Below are 16849 nucleotides of genomic sequence, written 5' to 3' on the forward strand. Positions count from 1 at the left end.
GTGTCACATATTATGCCTTTGGGAGAGGAGAGACCTATTGCTTTTGTCTCACGCACCTTAAGCAAAGCAGAAACTAACTAAACCCAAATCGAACATGAAGCAGTGGGAATTGTTCTTGGAATTCGGAAATTTCACCAGTACCTGTTTGGACAGAAGTTCACACTTCTCACTGACCATCGACCTCTAACATCAATTTTTGGACCACACACAGGCATTCCACCATTGGTTGCTAGTCACAAGCAACAATGGGCATTGTTGCTTTCCGCGCGCACACACGAGATCAGATATCGGGAAATCCAATCTGCACTGCAATGCAGATGGTCTCTCAAGGCTGCCTTTACCAGTTTAACATCAAGATATTGGCCAGAAAGAAATCTTCTACTTTGAACAGGTAGAGAACACACCCATCACTGCTACTCAAGTAAAGAAGGCAACTCGCGTTGACCCAGTACTATCCCAAGTTATGGACCTAGTGATGCATGGAACATCTCTACAGAACTCCCAGGTTTCGCCCAACCTTCTTCCCTACATGTCCAGGAGGATGGAGTTATCAATCCATTCTGGGTGCTTGTTGTGGGGGATGTGCGTCATTATTCCACCACTACTGAGATCACAGATGTTAGAACAGCTACATTCAGGTCACTGTGGAATAGTGCACATGAAAGAAATTGCATGAAGCTACTTTTGGTGGCCTGACCTGGACAGTGCCATTGAAGAGAAGGCAAGAGCTTGTACTTAATGTCAAAGTGTGAGGAACGTGCCTCAGTTGGCGCCCCTACACCCATGAGACTGGCCTGAAAGCCTGTGGTAGCAAATTCACGTTGATTTTGCTAGCCCATTTGAAGGAAGCATGTTCCTGGTTGTTGTAGATGTCTACTAGCCAGAAGTCTAATGCCGTTCACTACTGCTAAAGCTACTATCCAGAAACTGCGTGAAATCTTTAGTCATTTTGGTCTGCCAGAACAACTTGTGAGCGACAACGAATTGCAGTTCGTATCTCAGAAGTTTGAAAATTTTATGAAAGCAAATGGGATACATCACATCACTTCAGCACCATATCATCCATCCACCAATGTGTTAGCTGAAAGGTTTGTGCAGACCATGAAAGAAGCTTTAAGATCTGCAAAGGGACATTCGTCCATTCCAAAGCCTCTGGACACCTTCTTACTATCCTACAGAAACACACCTCATGCTACAACCAAAGCGTCTCCGGCCTTTCTAATAATGGGACGACAGTTGTGCTTTGATCAGCTGAAATCTGCCAAAGCACAACAAGTTGTGCAATGTCAACAGCAAAACCAAGTCATCAGACGTCCACAGCAAAAGATCGAACCTTTAGTCCTGAACTGCCTGTCCTAGTTCAGAACTCTGCTTCTGGAGCCAAATGTGTTCCTGCTACAGTCATTGCCCAGACAGGATCTGTTTCCTACACTGTCCAGACTGCAGATGACCTCACTTGGCAGCAGCATGTAGCTCAGTTGTTGCCAGGTCTTATATGTCCCAAGGACACATCTCCAACTGAACTGCCTGACCTCACCATTACAGGTGAGATATTGAGTCAAGAGTCACTCATTCCTGACTCCCCTTCTCCATCCACCTCTGCAGCAGATACAGCCCCCTCCCCTGTTCAAGCAAATACAACATCCTCACCTGTTCAAGCTACGAGTCCTGAGCCCATTGTTAGACCTGCACCAATAACACCTTCCGATGCAAGAACACCAGACAAGGCCTCCTCAATGGCTGGATCTTTAGCTAGGGCAAACCCATTTATGGGGCAGAATAATCCCTGAGGTTTAGCTGGGAACTGAGGCTTATTCCCTAGTTCAGTGATTGTTTTGTTAAATGGGAGTTTTCATTAAGGGGGGAGGAATATGTTGCAACTTTTGTGTCTTGCCTTATTGCCTATGTTGCCGTAGCAACAGAGCTTAGCTTGTTGCCGTAGCAATAGAGTTAGACTACTCAGAGATAGCTCAGCCAGTCCTGGCTGTTTTTAGTGTAGTTCAGTAAAGGCTTTTCATCGCCATGTTCCGTGCTGATTTCTCTCTGAATACAAGTACTTTCCAAGGATTTAACATAACACAGGAGAATGGGGTCATGGAGTTCCCATTTGTGGGACTGATGGAAGGAGCGGCTCAGTTAATCCGCAAGGACATTGTCTGTCCCAGGTAAGTGTGTCGTTTGTAATGTTATATTGTGTTGCAGGCCCAATTCCATAGGCAGATTGCTTCCTGGCATAGGGATAGGGATCTGGCCCCCTCTTGTTTGTTTACATAGACTACTGTCAACATGTTGTCCGTCAAGAGCTGAACATGTTTGCCCTGGAGTAGAGGAAGGAGGTCATGGCAGGCAGGTCAAACCACTCATTTGTAGAATGGTGATATGAATCCTCGCCTCTCTGGGAAACCACAGCCCCCAGGCCCACAAGTGATGCGTCTGTTATGAGGATTGTGTCTGGTTTGTGTTAGTGGAAAGATATGCCCACCAGAACTTTGGAGGGGTCTCGCCACCATGCCAAAGAGGCTAGCACTCTTGGCTGGAGGGAAACCCATTTGTCCAGGTGGTCCTTTTGCGGGTCATAAACTATCTGTAACCAATGTTGTAGGCAGCGCATGTGAAATCAGGCATACGGAGTGACCGATATAGATGCTGCCATGTGTCCAAGGAGAGAGAGACACAGCTGAACACGCGTGCGTGGATGGTGTTGTAATCGTGCAATGATGCTTGTAAGGGTGGTGTAGCGGTCTCTGGGGAGAAACACCCATACTACTTGAGAATCCAGAATGGCTCTGATAAATGTGAGGTTTTTGGTCGGAATGAGAGTAGATTTGTCCTTGTTGATACATATGCCGAGTTCGGTGAACAGATATTTTAAGGTTTAGGTCATCACTAGCAGGCATTCGCGTGACAATGCCACTAGTAATCAGTCATCAGGAAGGATCCAGGTAAGGAAACAGGGAGTGGCCCCATCATCGCATGTACGCTGCCAGGACTGCAAAGACTTTCGTGAATACCCATGGTGCAGTAGCTATCCCAAAGGGGAGAACGCGGAACTGATAGTGTGATTGCCCAACTTGAAAGCGAAGGAATTTGCAGTGGGCTGGGTGGATATCCACATGAAAATATGCGTCTTTCATATAGAAAGCTGCAAACCAGGCTCCATGATTAAGGAAGAGGGTGATTTGTGATACTGTTACCATTTGAAAGTGGAATTTGCAGATTAATTTGTTGAGCACCTGTAAGTCCAGAATGGGTCTGAGATCTCCTGCTTCTTTGGGATGAGGCGGTACGGGGAGTAGAACCCATGGTTCCTGTAGCAGTAGGGGACTCGCTCTATGGCCCCTTTTGGAGCAGTGCTAGAGTCTCCAGGCGCAGGAGATGGCTTTGATTTGCATCTGCCTTGGTGGCTTGTGGCAGGAAGGTGTGGAATTATTATGAGTAGCCTTGTTGTACAATGTCTAGCACCCATTGGTCAGTAGTAATCCTGCTCCAGTTGTCGTAAAAGGGAACAAGACAGCCTCCGAATCGAATGTGGGGGGGAGCTGAAGTCAGGTTGATGAGAGTCAAAATTGTTGCCTCGGACATTGGTGTGGGGTATAGGTGGCAGGCATGGTGGCTGGAAAGTGGTGAGGATGTTGTAAGCGCTGTTGGTGGTGCTGCTGCTCCTGTGGCTGTGGAGGGTAGGGGTTGGTAGGTTTGATAATTGAGTCTCGGTTGCTATCAAGGCCGATATGCTTGCTTGTGTTGGAATCTTGTAGGGTCTGGAGTATAAAGGTCCAGTGATCGAAATGTGGCCCTGGAGTCCTTCAAGGAGTGGAGACTCATCTGTCGTCACTGAATAGTTTTTGGTTGTCAAACGGCAAATCTTCTAGGGTCGTTTGGACTTCCTTTGGAAACCTCGAGGTCCGTAGCCATGAGTCTCATCTCAGTATAAGTCCTGATGCTAGGGACTGTGCTGCAGTGTCTGCTTCATCTACTGCTGCCTGGACGGAGACTTTGGAGACCGGTTTTCCTTCATTGAATAAGGCCTGGAACTGCTCACGTTTGTTCTCTGGCAACGAGGTCTGGAATTTTGCTAGCCTAGAGTAAGACTTGAAGTCATATTTTGCCAGTATGGCCTGATAGCTGGCTATGCAGAACTGAAGGCCAGCAGAGGAGTATACCTTGCAGCTGACAAGGTCTAATTTTTTTGCAGCCCAGTCTGGAGGGGTGGTTCTCGGATGTCATTTTCTGGCCCGTTACACCGCAGCTTGGACCACCAGTGAATTAGGTGGTGGGTGCATGAAGAGTAAATTGGTGTTTTTGGCTGGCACCAGATACCTGCATTCGGCACATTTGAGTGTTGGTGCACAGAATGCTGGGGTGTGCCAGAGTACTTGTGCAGGCTGTAAAATGGCCTTGTGAATTGGTAACACTAGCCTGGTGTGGCCTGTCTGTTGAAGGATGTCCAGGAATTCACTCTGTGACTCCCTGACATCTTCCGTTGGCAGTTTCACGGTTGTTGCCACGCGTCTTAAGGAGCTCTTGACAGTGTACATGATCATCCAGTGGAGAAGCAGATGGCGGAATGATGGCGTCGTCTGGTAACGATGAAGCTCCCATAGGTGGATGGTGGATCCATTGGTCCTGATGGACCTGGTGGTACTGGCGGTGCTGTGGCCCATGTGTTCTTTGAATACCGATGGTGCAGTATATACTGAAGGGGGATGAGATGTTGTTACCCGGTTGTAATAAGGATCCCATCCCTGCTAGTGGGGTCTGTTGAAGCTTGTATGCGGGCCCTGTGGGTATCTAAACCACTGTTGTTGTGGTGGCATTTGTGGGCTGTGTCCTGGGGAGAGTTGGTGCTCTGGTTCAGATGACCAGTCAGATTCTGATAGTTCTAGTAGTGGCTGTGCCATTGGTGCATGCGGATCTGGTGAAGGTTACGGAGCTTGCACGGGCTGCGGTGCCGGCCAAGCTTGTGGGACGTGCTGTGGCTGTGGAGCTGGTGTTACTGTTGGAACCGTAAAGTATGGTTGTACCAGTCAGTGGTGCAATAGTAATGGTTCCTCAGCCAGAGACGGGGGCCATATGGCGTCCTGAGTCTCCTTACAAGTGGAGCCCTCCATAAGTTGCAGGAGGTCTGCCATGGGGGTCAACGATGATAGGCGGTCTGGAGTGCATGGTACTGGGTCTAGAGGACTTGTTGAGGGTCTGTAGTCCATAGTGGCTTCAGAGGTGGGCGGGCTGACAACGTACTTCATTTTCTTGTCTTCCTTAGCCCTTTTGGGTGCCGGAGCCATCGAATCCGCTCACGATTTCTCACTTGGCTGATCGTGGCTTGTGGAGGGAACGCGGCGTTTAGAGGTGGTCCCTCTCAGGGATCCACTCTTAATGCCCATGGCCATGTCTCTTCTTATGTGTTTTGGCCAGTGTCGATAGCTCTGCTGGTACCAGTGCGGCTGGTGGCACTGGAGTCACTGATTCGGATGGGCACTCTAGCGGGTCCGCCAGTGCCACCTCCTGGTGCGCACGAGGATGCATTGAAAATTCCTTATGGAAGAAGCTAAGTCTAAATTGCCTCGCCTCCCATGTTCTCAACAGGAAGAAGTGGCAGATAGAGCACCGTGAAACTATATGGGATTCCCCCAAGCAGTATAAAAAGCTCTGATGCTTGTTGCTTACTGAGAAGGACCGAGGGCACCTGGCGCAGTTCTTAAACCCTACTGGTTTTGGCATACTTCCCCACACAAATGGGATGGGGAAAAAACTTGGAGATTTATCTAACTCTAACTTTAAACTTTTAACTATTACTTTTTTTAAAACTATGCTAAGACTAATTATTAACGATTACTAATGATTCTAATTGCTAAAGAAGGGAAAGTTTACTTGCTACGCAGATCTGAGGAGGAGGAGAAGATATTCTGACTCTAGCCATGTGGTGGCAAGAGGAAACTGAGAGGGCGTTGACCTGCGTGGACACAAGACCTCGGACGCACCATGTGGGCAATGCGAGGCATGCACGTGGGTTGATGGACACTGCTTTCAATAGTTCCGACTCCAGCGCTGCACCCACGATGGAATCCACATAGGGACCATCACTTGAAGAATTACTTTGTGTGTCTTGTTTACAACTCTCCTGCTAATACATCCCAGAATGTTGTTTGCTTTTTTTGCAACAATGTTACACTGTTGACTCATATTTAGCTTTGATCTACTATGACCTCCTGATCCCTTTCCGCAGTACTCCTTCCTAGGCAGTCATTTCCCATTTTGTATGTGTGCAACTGATTGTTCCTTCCTAAGTGGAGTACTTTGCATTTATCCTTATTGAATTTCATCCTATTTACTTCAGACCATTTCTCCAGATCATTTTGAATTTTAATCCCATCCTCCAAAGCACTTGCAACCTCTCCTAGCTTGGTATCATCTGCAAACTTTATAAGTGTACTCTCTATGCCATTGTCTAAATCATTGATGAAGACACTGAACACAACAGACCCCTGCAGGTCCCCACTGATATGCCCTTCCAGCTTGACTATAAACCACTGATAACTACTCTCTGGGAACAGTTTTCTAACCAGTTAAGCACCCATCTTATAGTACCTCCATCTAGGTTGTATTTCTCTAGTTTGTTTATGAGGTCATGCAAGAGTGTCAAAAGCTTTACTAAAGTCAAGATATACCAAGTCTACTGTTCCCCCCCCCCCCCTGACTTGTTACCCTGTCAAAGAAAGCTATTAGGTTGGTTGACATGGTTTGTTCTTGACAAATCCATGCTGACTGTTATTTATCATCTTGTATAGCTGTCACTCTTTGAAATGCACTTTCCTGAGAGAGACTTCTACCCACAGTTCTTTCCGGCTGAGAGCAAGGAGTCTGGTGGGTAAGAGATGCCATGCTGTTCCTTCTCCCCCTATGTTTGCTGAGATTCAGATTTTGTCTTTTCTTTCCCCTCTCACTGTCTGAGGACTCTATTTACAGGTTATATGCAAGATAAACACACATACCTTTGTTTAAAACAGACCTGCTTGACCAGTTCTACCTAATTGGGGCTACCTGAGTTTGAACATGTGCCTTTAACATCATATGGAAGGATTTCATAACTTTACACATAATGTTGCTCCACACATTTCACCATGATATTATTGACCAGTGAGTTAATTTTCAAATGATACCTCCTAAGGCATATTTTGTACAAAGAATATTACACTAGCATATAGGGTATGAATACAAGGGTGCATCTGGTCACAAGCCTCCAGCCTGAACCATTCCCCTTCATTTTCCAGGTAGAAAAAAGCGTCAGGATATTGTTGTTAGCTCCGTCAGTCAAATGCCTCATTAACATCACACAAAAGGCTCCTGCTAAAAAGGACCTGGGTTCACCTTCATAGTTGGAAAACCAACAGGAGAACTATAGGAACCTCCTAGAAAACTCTGCAAGTCTCTTCTTGTGGAGTTTTTGCAGATCATGCAGGCTTAATGAGGTGATTTGCAGTCTGATGTCAGGGGGAGGAGGGGAATGAGGCTCTCCATCATCACCCACTCCTATTCTTACTTTCATGGGAAAATTTTACAGCTGTATGAGAACGTCTGTAGAAATCCCTCCTCCATTAGTCCTTGAGCTCCTCTGAACCCATGCTGCCATCCTACCATGGACTCTCCACCCATGTCTGGCTTATGAGATGGGGCACAGTGTGTCACAATGTACACCTTATGGTGTGATTGTGTATCATTCATGTTCACCCTTATAGTGTAACTGTGTACTGTTTAATGCAAAGTATGTCATTGTAAGGTGTTTTTGGAATGCTCATGACATACTGAACATTGTTGTTATAGTAGTATGTTTGTTGCAATGTCATATGGATGGTTATGAAGCTCAGCTATGTAATATTCCCAAATATGTGTCTAATGGTTTGAGGCAGATCTAAGCAAAACCCTCCAAAAGTAGAGAGGTAGTTCACGCCTCATTAAGGCATGCATAAAACAACCCAGTTATTCCAGGAACAATAGACTAGTCTAAGCATCAATAAGGGGATGCTCATTGATTCAAGTGGAGGAAGCCATGCCAGACATTGTCTGTCACCTGACTCTAGAGGGGGGCAAAGGAACATGTTAAAAGAAGAGTTGTTTTGCAATCTGGAGCTCTCTCTTCCACTTCCACCTACAAACAACATCAAGCAACTGAAGGACTGTCCACAGGGGGAGGGCCTGGCTGAAGGAGATCAGCCAGCCTGTGGTGAGCATTATCTGATTTTGTAAGGTTACTGAAAGTGTTAAGCTTAGTTTAGAACGTGTTTTGCTTTTATTTCATCCAGATCAAATCTGATTTATATTCCTCTGACTTATAATCACTTAAAATCTTTCTGTACTTAATACATGTGTTTGTTTGTTTTATCTAAAGCAGTGCATGTGGTCTGAGCGTGTGTAGAGACTTCATTTAAAGTGACAGAGCTAGTGCATATCAATTTCTTTGATAAATTGATGAACAAATTATGAGCTTGCAAGATTCAGTGGGCAGCACTGAACATTGCAAGATGGAAGTTCCTAGAGCTGCATCTGGGACTGAGGGTGTTCGCTGGGGTCATTCTATTGCATAATCCCATGAGTGGCTGGCCAGAAGCACTCACTCACTGAGTTGAGGGACACTTGCTTGCAGGAGACTATGTGTGGACTGACCCAGGAGTGGAAGTTCACACAGCAGAGCAAGTGCAAGATGGGCTACTGGACTGAGAGATTGGGGTGATAGCTATACACCAATTCAGATTGCAGAAGGGAATGTCACAGCGATACCCCAAAAGGGTTTTGACAATGCTGATTAGAAATCCACAGGAATAATACTGCATGATCAGCATTAACTCTTGCCAATAAGAGCTGCTCTTCCTGGCTCTACAACCACCTAAACCTATGGAGCTCCTTCCATGCAGGGCTTCCACAAGATTGGTAAAAAGACAAAGGGGCCACTGCTGCAATAAATTCAGCTCCTCTCTCTTTGACAGATTTGGGACAATTAACTTCTAGTCATGGCCCGCTGTGTATTTGATGATTCCATGGCTCTGGAATTTGTTGCAGAAATGTGCTCCAGATTCTCAGCCTTCATTAGAAAACAGTTAGCAGCCCTTATGGTTGCAGAAAAAAAATCAAGTACATGAACCAAGTGTAAATCAATGCAGTGTCCATTTGCCTACATCTGAACAGAACAAGAACCAATAGCTCTGAGAGGAGTGACCTGCCTCATTTATCTTAGTTACAGCCCCACACACTCCACAATTCTGTGGCTGGATAAAGAATGGTTTCTTACATTCGTAAGTGTTGCTCTTTGAGATGTGTTGCTCATGTCCATTCTCAAATTAGGTGGATGTACACCATATGCACTGGTGCCAGAAATTTTTCCCCTAGTGGTATCCGTAGGGCTGCCTTTGGCGCCCCCTGAAGTGGCACGCACATGTGCCAGTATAGTTGCTGCTGGTCCCCTTCCCTCTCAGTTCCTTCTTGCCGGAACTCCAATATGAGGGGAAGGAGGGTGGGTTCTGGAATGGACATGAGCAACACATCTTGAAGAACAACAGTTACGAAGGTTAAGTAACCCTTCTTTCTTCTTCAGGTGTTTGCTCATGTCCATTCTCAAATTAGGTGACTTACCAGCAGTATTTATCAAGGCGGGCAGGAGTTCACAGATGTGCTAACTGTAGTACAGCTCTATCAAAGCCAGCGTCATCCCTAGTCTGCTGTGTAATAGCATAGTGGGCCGTAAAGGTGAGCACCAAAGATCTGGTTACCACCCTACATATGTCCTGGATAGGTCCTGGGTCAGGAAGGCCACTGAAGCTGCCTGTGCTCTCGTTGAGTGAACCGTGAGCAAAGCCAGATGAGCAACCCCCACCTGCTCATAGCAGGCCTGGATGTAAGTTGTGATCCATGATGATATTCTCTGTGATGCCAGCTGCCCTTTCATCTATTCAACAACAGTGACAAAGAGCTGAGTAGACCTGTGGAAGGGTTTAGTTCTGCTTCTCCTCAGCAGAGTTATGGGACTTCAGACAGAAGACCGGAAGGAATATCATCTGATTGACGTGGAAATGTGATATCACCTTTGGCAGGAAAGCCGGATGAGGATGTAGCTGAACCTAGTCCTTGTGGAAGACCATGTAAAGGGACTCGGAGGTCAGGGCCTTAATTTCCAAAACTCACCTTGCCAATGTAATGGCCACCAGGAATGCCACCTTCCAAGATAGGTATAGAAGGGAATATGGGGGGGGGGGGGGGGGGGGGTGTAGAGGTTCCAAAGGTGGTCCAGTTAATCTGGACAGGACCAAGTTGAGGTCCCATTGCGGGATTGGGTCCCACATAGGTGGAAAAAGATGCTGTAAACCCTTGAGGAATCTGGTTGTCATGTCATGTGAGAATACCATTCTTCCCTGTATATGATGATGAAAAGCTGAAATGGCCTCCAGGTGCACCTTGATGGAGGAGAAAGGCCAGACCCTTCCTGTTCAGATGGAGTAAGTAATCTAAGATGGCCTGGATGAGTGCCTCAGATGGGGAGAGGCTGCGAGCGGTTGCCCAGCAGGTAAAGCATTTCCAATTGGCCAGGTAAGCCATTCTGGTGGAAGGCTTCCGGCTTCTCAGCAGGATCTGCTGGACTCCAAGCTTAGTTCCTCCAATCTTAGTCATGGAGGAATGTTCCTCCAAGCTTAGTCATGGAGCAGCCACGCCGTCAGGTGCAGAGAGGCCAGGTCCGGGTGAAGCAGCCAGCCCTGGTCCTGAAAGAAAAGGTCCAGTCTCAACAGAAGTGCCCATGAGCGGGCTACTGATAGATCGAGCAGCATCCCAAACCAGTGCTAGCAAGGCCTTTTTGGTGCTATTAGAATGACCAGTGCCTTGTCCTTCTTGAATTTTACAAAGACTTTGTGGATTAGTAGTATCGGTGGGAAGGCGTACGTGAGACTGTCCAACCATGGCAACAGGAAGGTGTTGGTCAAGGAGCCATCATCCAGACCTTATAGGGAGCAGAATTGCTCACACTTCCTGTTTCACCTGTTGGCAAACAGGTCTACTCAGGGAGTACCCTACCTCCAGAAGATTGCTTTGGTCACCTCCTTGTGCAGGGACCACTTGTGGAGAGAAAAACGACCTGCTGAGATGATCCGCTAAGGTATTCCTGACCCCTGGGAGGTTTACGGCCTCGAGGAGAATGTCATGGGCTATGCAGAAGTTCCATAGATGTATGGCCTCTTGACAAAGGGCCTGGGGATCTGCCCCCCCCGCCCCAACCTGTTTATATAGTATATTGAGGCCCTGTTGTCTGTTGACACCTGTACCACCCTGCCGGATAGCCAGGGTAAAAACACCTCGCAAGCCAATCAAATTGTTCTGAGCTCCTGGACATTGATGCCTGCTCATCCTCGGACCAGATGTCCCAGGTCTGGATGGTGCCCAGGTGAGCCTCCCACCCTAGATCTGAAGCATCTGACACAAACGACTGCATTGGCCACAGGGTTGCGAAAGGCACTCTTCTGAGCACATGATGTGGTATTGTCCACCACGAAAGGGAAGTGAGTATCGGTAGAGGGATTGTAAGGACTGTGTCTGGGTGGTGCCTGGATCGTGAGTACACTGTCGCCAACCACATCTGCAGAAGTCTGAGGCATAGCCTGGTGTGTTGGACCACGTAAATACAGGCTTCCATGTGTCCCAGAAGCCAGAGGCACACTCTGACTGTAGGGAGTGGGTAGGGCTGACATTTGGACTATAAGCACTGACAGGGCCCGGAACCTGTCTTCTGGCAATAGCGCTCTTGCCCACGTGGATTCTAGAACTGTACCTATGAACTCTATCCTTTGGACTGGGACGAGTGTTGACTTTTGTCTGTTTATCAACAGGCCCAGCGCCTCGCAAGTGAGCTGGACAATCTCGCTGCTGTGGTGGACCTGCATCCTTGATCGACCCCTGATGAGCCAATCATCCAGGTAAGAGTAAACCTGTATACCCCGCCATCTGAGGTAAGCCACAACCACTGCTATGCATTTGGTGAACATGCAGGGTGCAGTTGACAGGCCAAAGGGAAGTACTGTAAACTGGTAGTGTTGTTTGCCGATTGTGAAACGCAGGATCTTCTTTGGCCCTGGAAGATGGAAATATAGAAGCAGACATCCTTTAAATCGAGGGCAGGGTACCAGTTGCCTGGATCCAGAGAGGGGATGATAGAGGCTAGGGAGACCATCCAAAATTTTATTCTTTTGAGCTACTTGTTCTGGCCTCGCAGGTCCAGTATAAGCCTCAAGTCTCCCTTTGCCTTTGTATTAGAAAGTACTGGGAATAAAAACCTGTCCCCCTCCATTACAGAGGAACCATTTCCACGGCTCCCATTCATAAGGGGGCTTGCACCTCCTGGGCGAGAAGTTGCTCTTGAGAGGGGTCCCTGAAGAGGGACGGGGAGGGTGTGTGAGAAGGTGGAAGCGAGGTGAACTGAAGGGTATATCTGAGCTATTGTACTGAGGACCTAGCGGTCTGATGTTATTGTAGTCCACACCGGGAGGAAGGGGGAAAGACGGTGAGAAAACAACAGGTGGTCTGGATCTTGGGAAATGGCTGGTAGGCTATTCTCAGGTGCACCTTCAAAAGGAATGCTTTCCCCCTGGCTGGAAATGGCTCAAACCCAAGTGGCGGGCTGCAGCTGGAAATTGGCCCTGGCGCTTCTTATACTCGGGGTCTTTTTCTATAGGGGTCTCCCTTAGGCTGGCTCCAGGATCTATGAAGCTGTTGGGATTTGAAGTGCTGCCTGGTGGGCGACAGAGTATACAGCCCCAAGGAGTGCAATGTGGCCCTGGAGTCCTTCAGCCCATGCAGAGGTCTGTCTGGCCTGCAGACAGGGCTGTCCCATCGAAAGGGAGGTCCCTGGATGGATTGCTGGACCTCCAACAAGAAGCCGGAGGACTAGAGCCAAGATGCCCTTCTCATTGAGACCTCAGACTGTGGATTCTGGCTGCCAAATTTGCCTTCAGTTTCCTGTATGGGCTCAGAGACTGAGGCTATGAAGCCATGGATCTATGCCAGTACTCTGAAGGTTGGTGCCGGGTCTCGGGGGACTGACAGCATTTCGGGGATCGGTGTCTTTCCTTCATAGCCTGGTGCAGGGAAACTGGAGACCAGCGGCTCAAGAACAATTGCTCACGGTGCTGTTCTTCATGCCAGTACTGGGGGTCTGGAGAGCACTCAAGGTCCAGGGAATGGTGCCTCAGCGTCAGGGAGTGCTGTGGGGGGGTCCAACTCCGGCTTCCCCCTTGAGGGCGCCGCGGATGACAACAATGACATCTGGTCCCGGTACAGGGGTCTGTCTTCTCAGTGTGTCTGCAGCACCAGTAAAGCCAAGAGAGCCCTCCTGGCTTGGAAGGCCTCCGATGTTGTGGGGACTGCCAGATGGTGTGGCCCTTTGCCACTCCCAGGAGTCGGCCGTGGGTCTGGGTTAGGGCTTGGAACGTGGTTGGTTGACTCTCCAGGAGTTTTCTGGAACCAGATGCCTGCCTCGGGTCTTGCTTGGTCTCCTGCCATGCTCTTGTCCCTCTTTGGCACTGGCGAATGCTCCCGTTCCACTTGCGCCTTTTTCAGTTCCTTTTTGGCACCAGGAATGTTGGTTGGTGCTGAGATGTCGTCAGTGCCAGCGGGGTGCTCTGCACCAAGGTTGATGAGCTCAGGCCTGAGTCCAACTGGCTGGGTTTCGATGCCACTCTAGGCATTGACTCCATCACGATAGCCTTCAGCCAAATATCTCAGTCCTTTTTGGCAAGAGGCCAGAATTCCTTACAACTTCTGCACTTTTTCCACGTGGGCCTCTCCTAAGCACTTGAAACAGCTCTGGTGCAGGTTGCTGATTGGCATTGGCTTTTTAAACAAAGTTCAGGGCTTGAAACACTGACTAAAATCTACTTTAACACTAAAAGCTTATTTAACAGGAAAAAACCTAGAACTATGTACACATAGGTTGAGTGAAAGATCTTGTGAAGCAAGGGAGTGTTCCAGCACTGTCACAGGTGGTAAGAAGGAACTGAGAGGGAGGGGGGCCGGTGGTGCCTATATATCAGCGCAAGTGCGCACCACTGCAGGGGTCACCAGAGCTGGCCCTACAGATACCGCTGGGGGAAAGTTTCCAGCATTGGTGAATGAGGCCACATACACCTAATTTAAGAATGGACATGAGCAAACACTTGAAGAACTTGAAATTTTCCCACGGTGCCATGGAATTCAGAATCCCTGCCACAATATTTACCATTTTGCTGCAGTCAACGTTTTGTTTTCTCTCTCATCCTGTGCTGTCGGCACCTGTCAGCAGCTGCCTTTTGCTCTGCTGCTTTCCCACTCTTCACCTCCCCTCAGGGGGAGTTAATTAGAGCATATGCTCCTTGCACTGTTCTTTGGAGCCAGGCATCAGGGGAACAAGAAGTGGAGTCTGACTTCCAGCCAGAGGAAGCAGAAGTGTTGTCTGGCCAACTAGTTTTTCTAGAGAACAGTGCAGCAGCCAAAACCTGAAAAGCTGGGGAGATATACTATAGAAGCTGGCTCCAAGCTTCTCTCTTTCCTGGGATGTTGGGAGAAAGCAGTTTTGAGTTGGGTCTCCTGGACAACATCATGGGAGCTGAGATGCAAAGTGGATCTGTGGTCGCTGAAGAGTATGACAAAAAACCCCATCCTTGACAACAATGGTAGAAAAATCAACAAAGTTTATATCAATTAGTGCCTTTGACTGAACCTCAGTGTGTGTGGTTTGGGGGGCTAGGAACAAAGATTTCATGGTGGCAGGTTAAAACCAATGTTCAGGGGTTTAGGAATTCAGGGGTTACCACCACAGAATTTGGCATCATTGTGCCATAAGTATAAGGATAGGAGCCCTAGAGTTTTCCACTACTTTCTGCAATCAGTGGGAAACACTGGAAGCAATGACACAGCCCAGGATATGTCATTCTCACTAATAAACTATATAATCTTCTCAGGGATAGCAGTACATGTTGGCCTGTAGTTCTCAGGTAGAGCTGGTCAAATTTTCCATTCAAAAAAAAAATCTTGATTTAAAATCAGTTTAATGGAAACATTGATTTCAGCTGAATTTGTGAAAAATTACCAAAATGTATTTTGATAAAGTCAAAGAATCTTGTCTTGACTTTATAATTGACATACTGTACTTAATTTTCATTATTTGCTTTACCATAGCACCTAGGAGCTTGTTAACCAAGCATTAAGAGGGACTAGAGGGCCTGCTAAATAGCAAAGGCTATAAAGAAATCCTTTTGTTTTGTCTTAATCTTGAATCTCAAACAGAAAAAGGGTTTTAAGATAGGACAGAATGGGGTCTAAAGGCCCGCACATTTCTTCTACAAGACCTTTCAATGATAAATCCACCAAATATTAACTGCATGTAATTTATTACTGGACCAGACAACGTTTGACCATCAGCCTCTCACATAATCATGTTTGCCTTATGTACATTGTTTGACCTATACTGATTGCATTCAATTTAGGGCCCAATCCCACAAAGCATTATTCAGCCTTGACTTCAGAGGGACTGTTTTAAGAATGGGTCCAGCCTAGTTCTGCGTTCAATGAAATCTGTGACAAAACTGCTATTCCAGGTCTTATGTTCTCTTCAACAGTAAGGCTGTGTCTATACTAGCACTTATGCTGGCAAAACTTGTGTCAGTCAGGGGTGTGAAAAACACTCCCCCCACAGCAACATAAATTTTGCCTGCATAAGCACTCTCCTGTCAGCAGAATGCCGCTATACAAGTGCTTATGCAGGCAAAAGTTATGTCGCTCAGGGGTGTGTGTTTTCCATACCCGAGTGACAAAAGTTTTGCTAGCATAAGTGGTAGTGTAGACAAGGCCAGAACACTGCTGCCACTCAAAATGTAAGACCACCTCAGATGTATCAATTTTGTAACTAGAAAAGGGAGAAGTTTAATAGAGATTTCCTTTCTGTCATGCCAAATTGGACATCTGGGTGCTGCAAGCTCAGGAGAGGGCTGAGTTCTCGAATTAACTTCCAGTTTGTCATAGCCCAAGTTTGGTTATTTTCAGGGGAGAATGTGAAGAGATAAGAGGGCCAGGCCAGCCAGGCACTGCTAATCTTTGGGGCCCATTGGTCAGTGTGTTATATAGTTTGTGAATAAATCAGAGACTCGTATTCCCGTGGTTTTGTAGAAGACTATATATTTCTTGTGTTCAATTGGATTGGGGGTATGAGGGGTCTGGCATGTATTACGGTAGTTCTCTTTAATGTGGAGGTTTTAGAAGACCTTAACAGAACTTTAAATTATTTCAGAATAGCAGACTTGCCATATTTTAGGATAGAATGAATTTAAAAAATCAGGCTGAAAGAGCACATCTAGCACACTATTTTTAAGGGATTGTAAAATATATTTATAGTAATTAACTTCTCTATTGCTCACTTTATAACAAAAAAGTTTTTTTTTGTAAATTCAGGGCGTACGTACCCAGCCCAGGTGAGCTGTGCCTTCACTATCACTACTTGTGCTACTATAGCTATATTATTTGTACTCTCGTTAGCTCAATAAGTACATGTAGATGAGCAGGTGAACAGAACACCCTCTTAAAGTTTATAGTATAGACGTAGCCCACAAGTCCTTATTCAGCAGGACCTTAGTGTTCTTCACTGGAACGTGCAAGAAATGCTGTAGTAGGCAGTTATGGGATAATCTGTCCCTAGGCAGTTTGCCACCTTTCAATTTCATTCAACATCTCTCGTCTTATAAGGAAAGATGAACAGAAGTTCCTATTCTACCCTCAGGAAATACTTGCAAGCTGATTTTTTTGTCATTGCACATTATTCGCCCTAGGCCTCAATTTTATATCAAGGAGA

This window comes from Emydura macquarii, unplaced genomic scaffold, assembly GCF_026122565.2.
Source record: "Emydura macquarii macquarii isolate MOO-44397 ecotype Brisbane River unplaced genomic scaffold, CSIRO-AGI_Emac_v2 contig_383, whole genome shotgun sequence".
Taxonomy (NCBI): domain Eukaryota; kingdom Metazoa; phylum Chordata; order Testudines; family Chelidae; genus Emydura; species Emydura macquarii.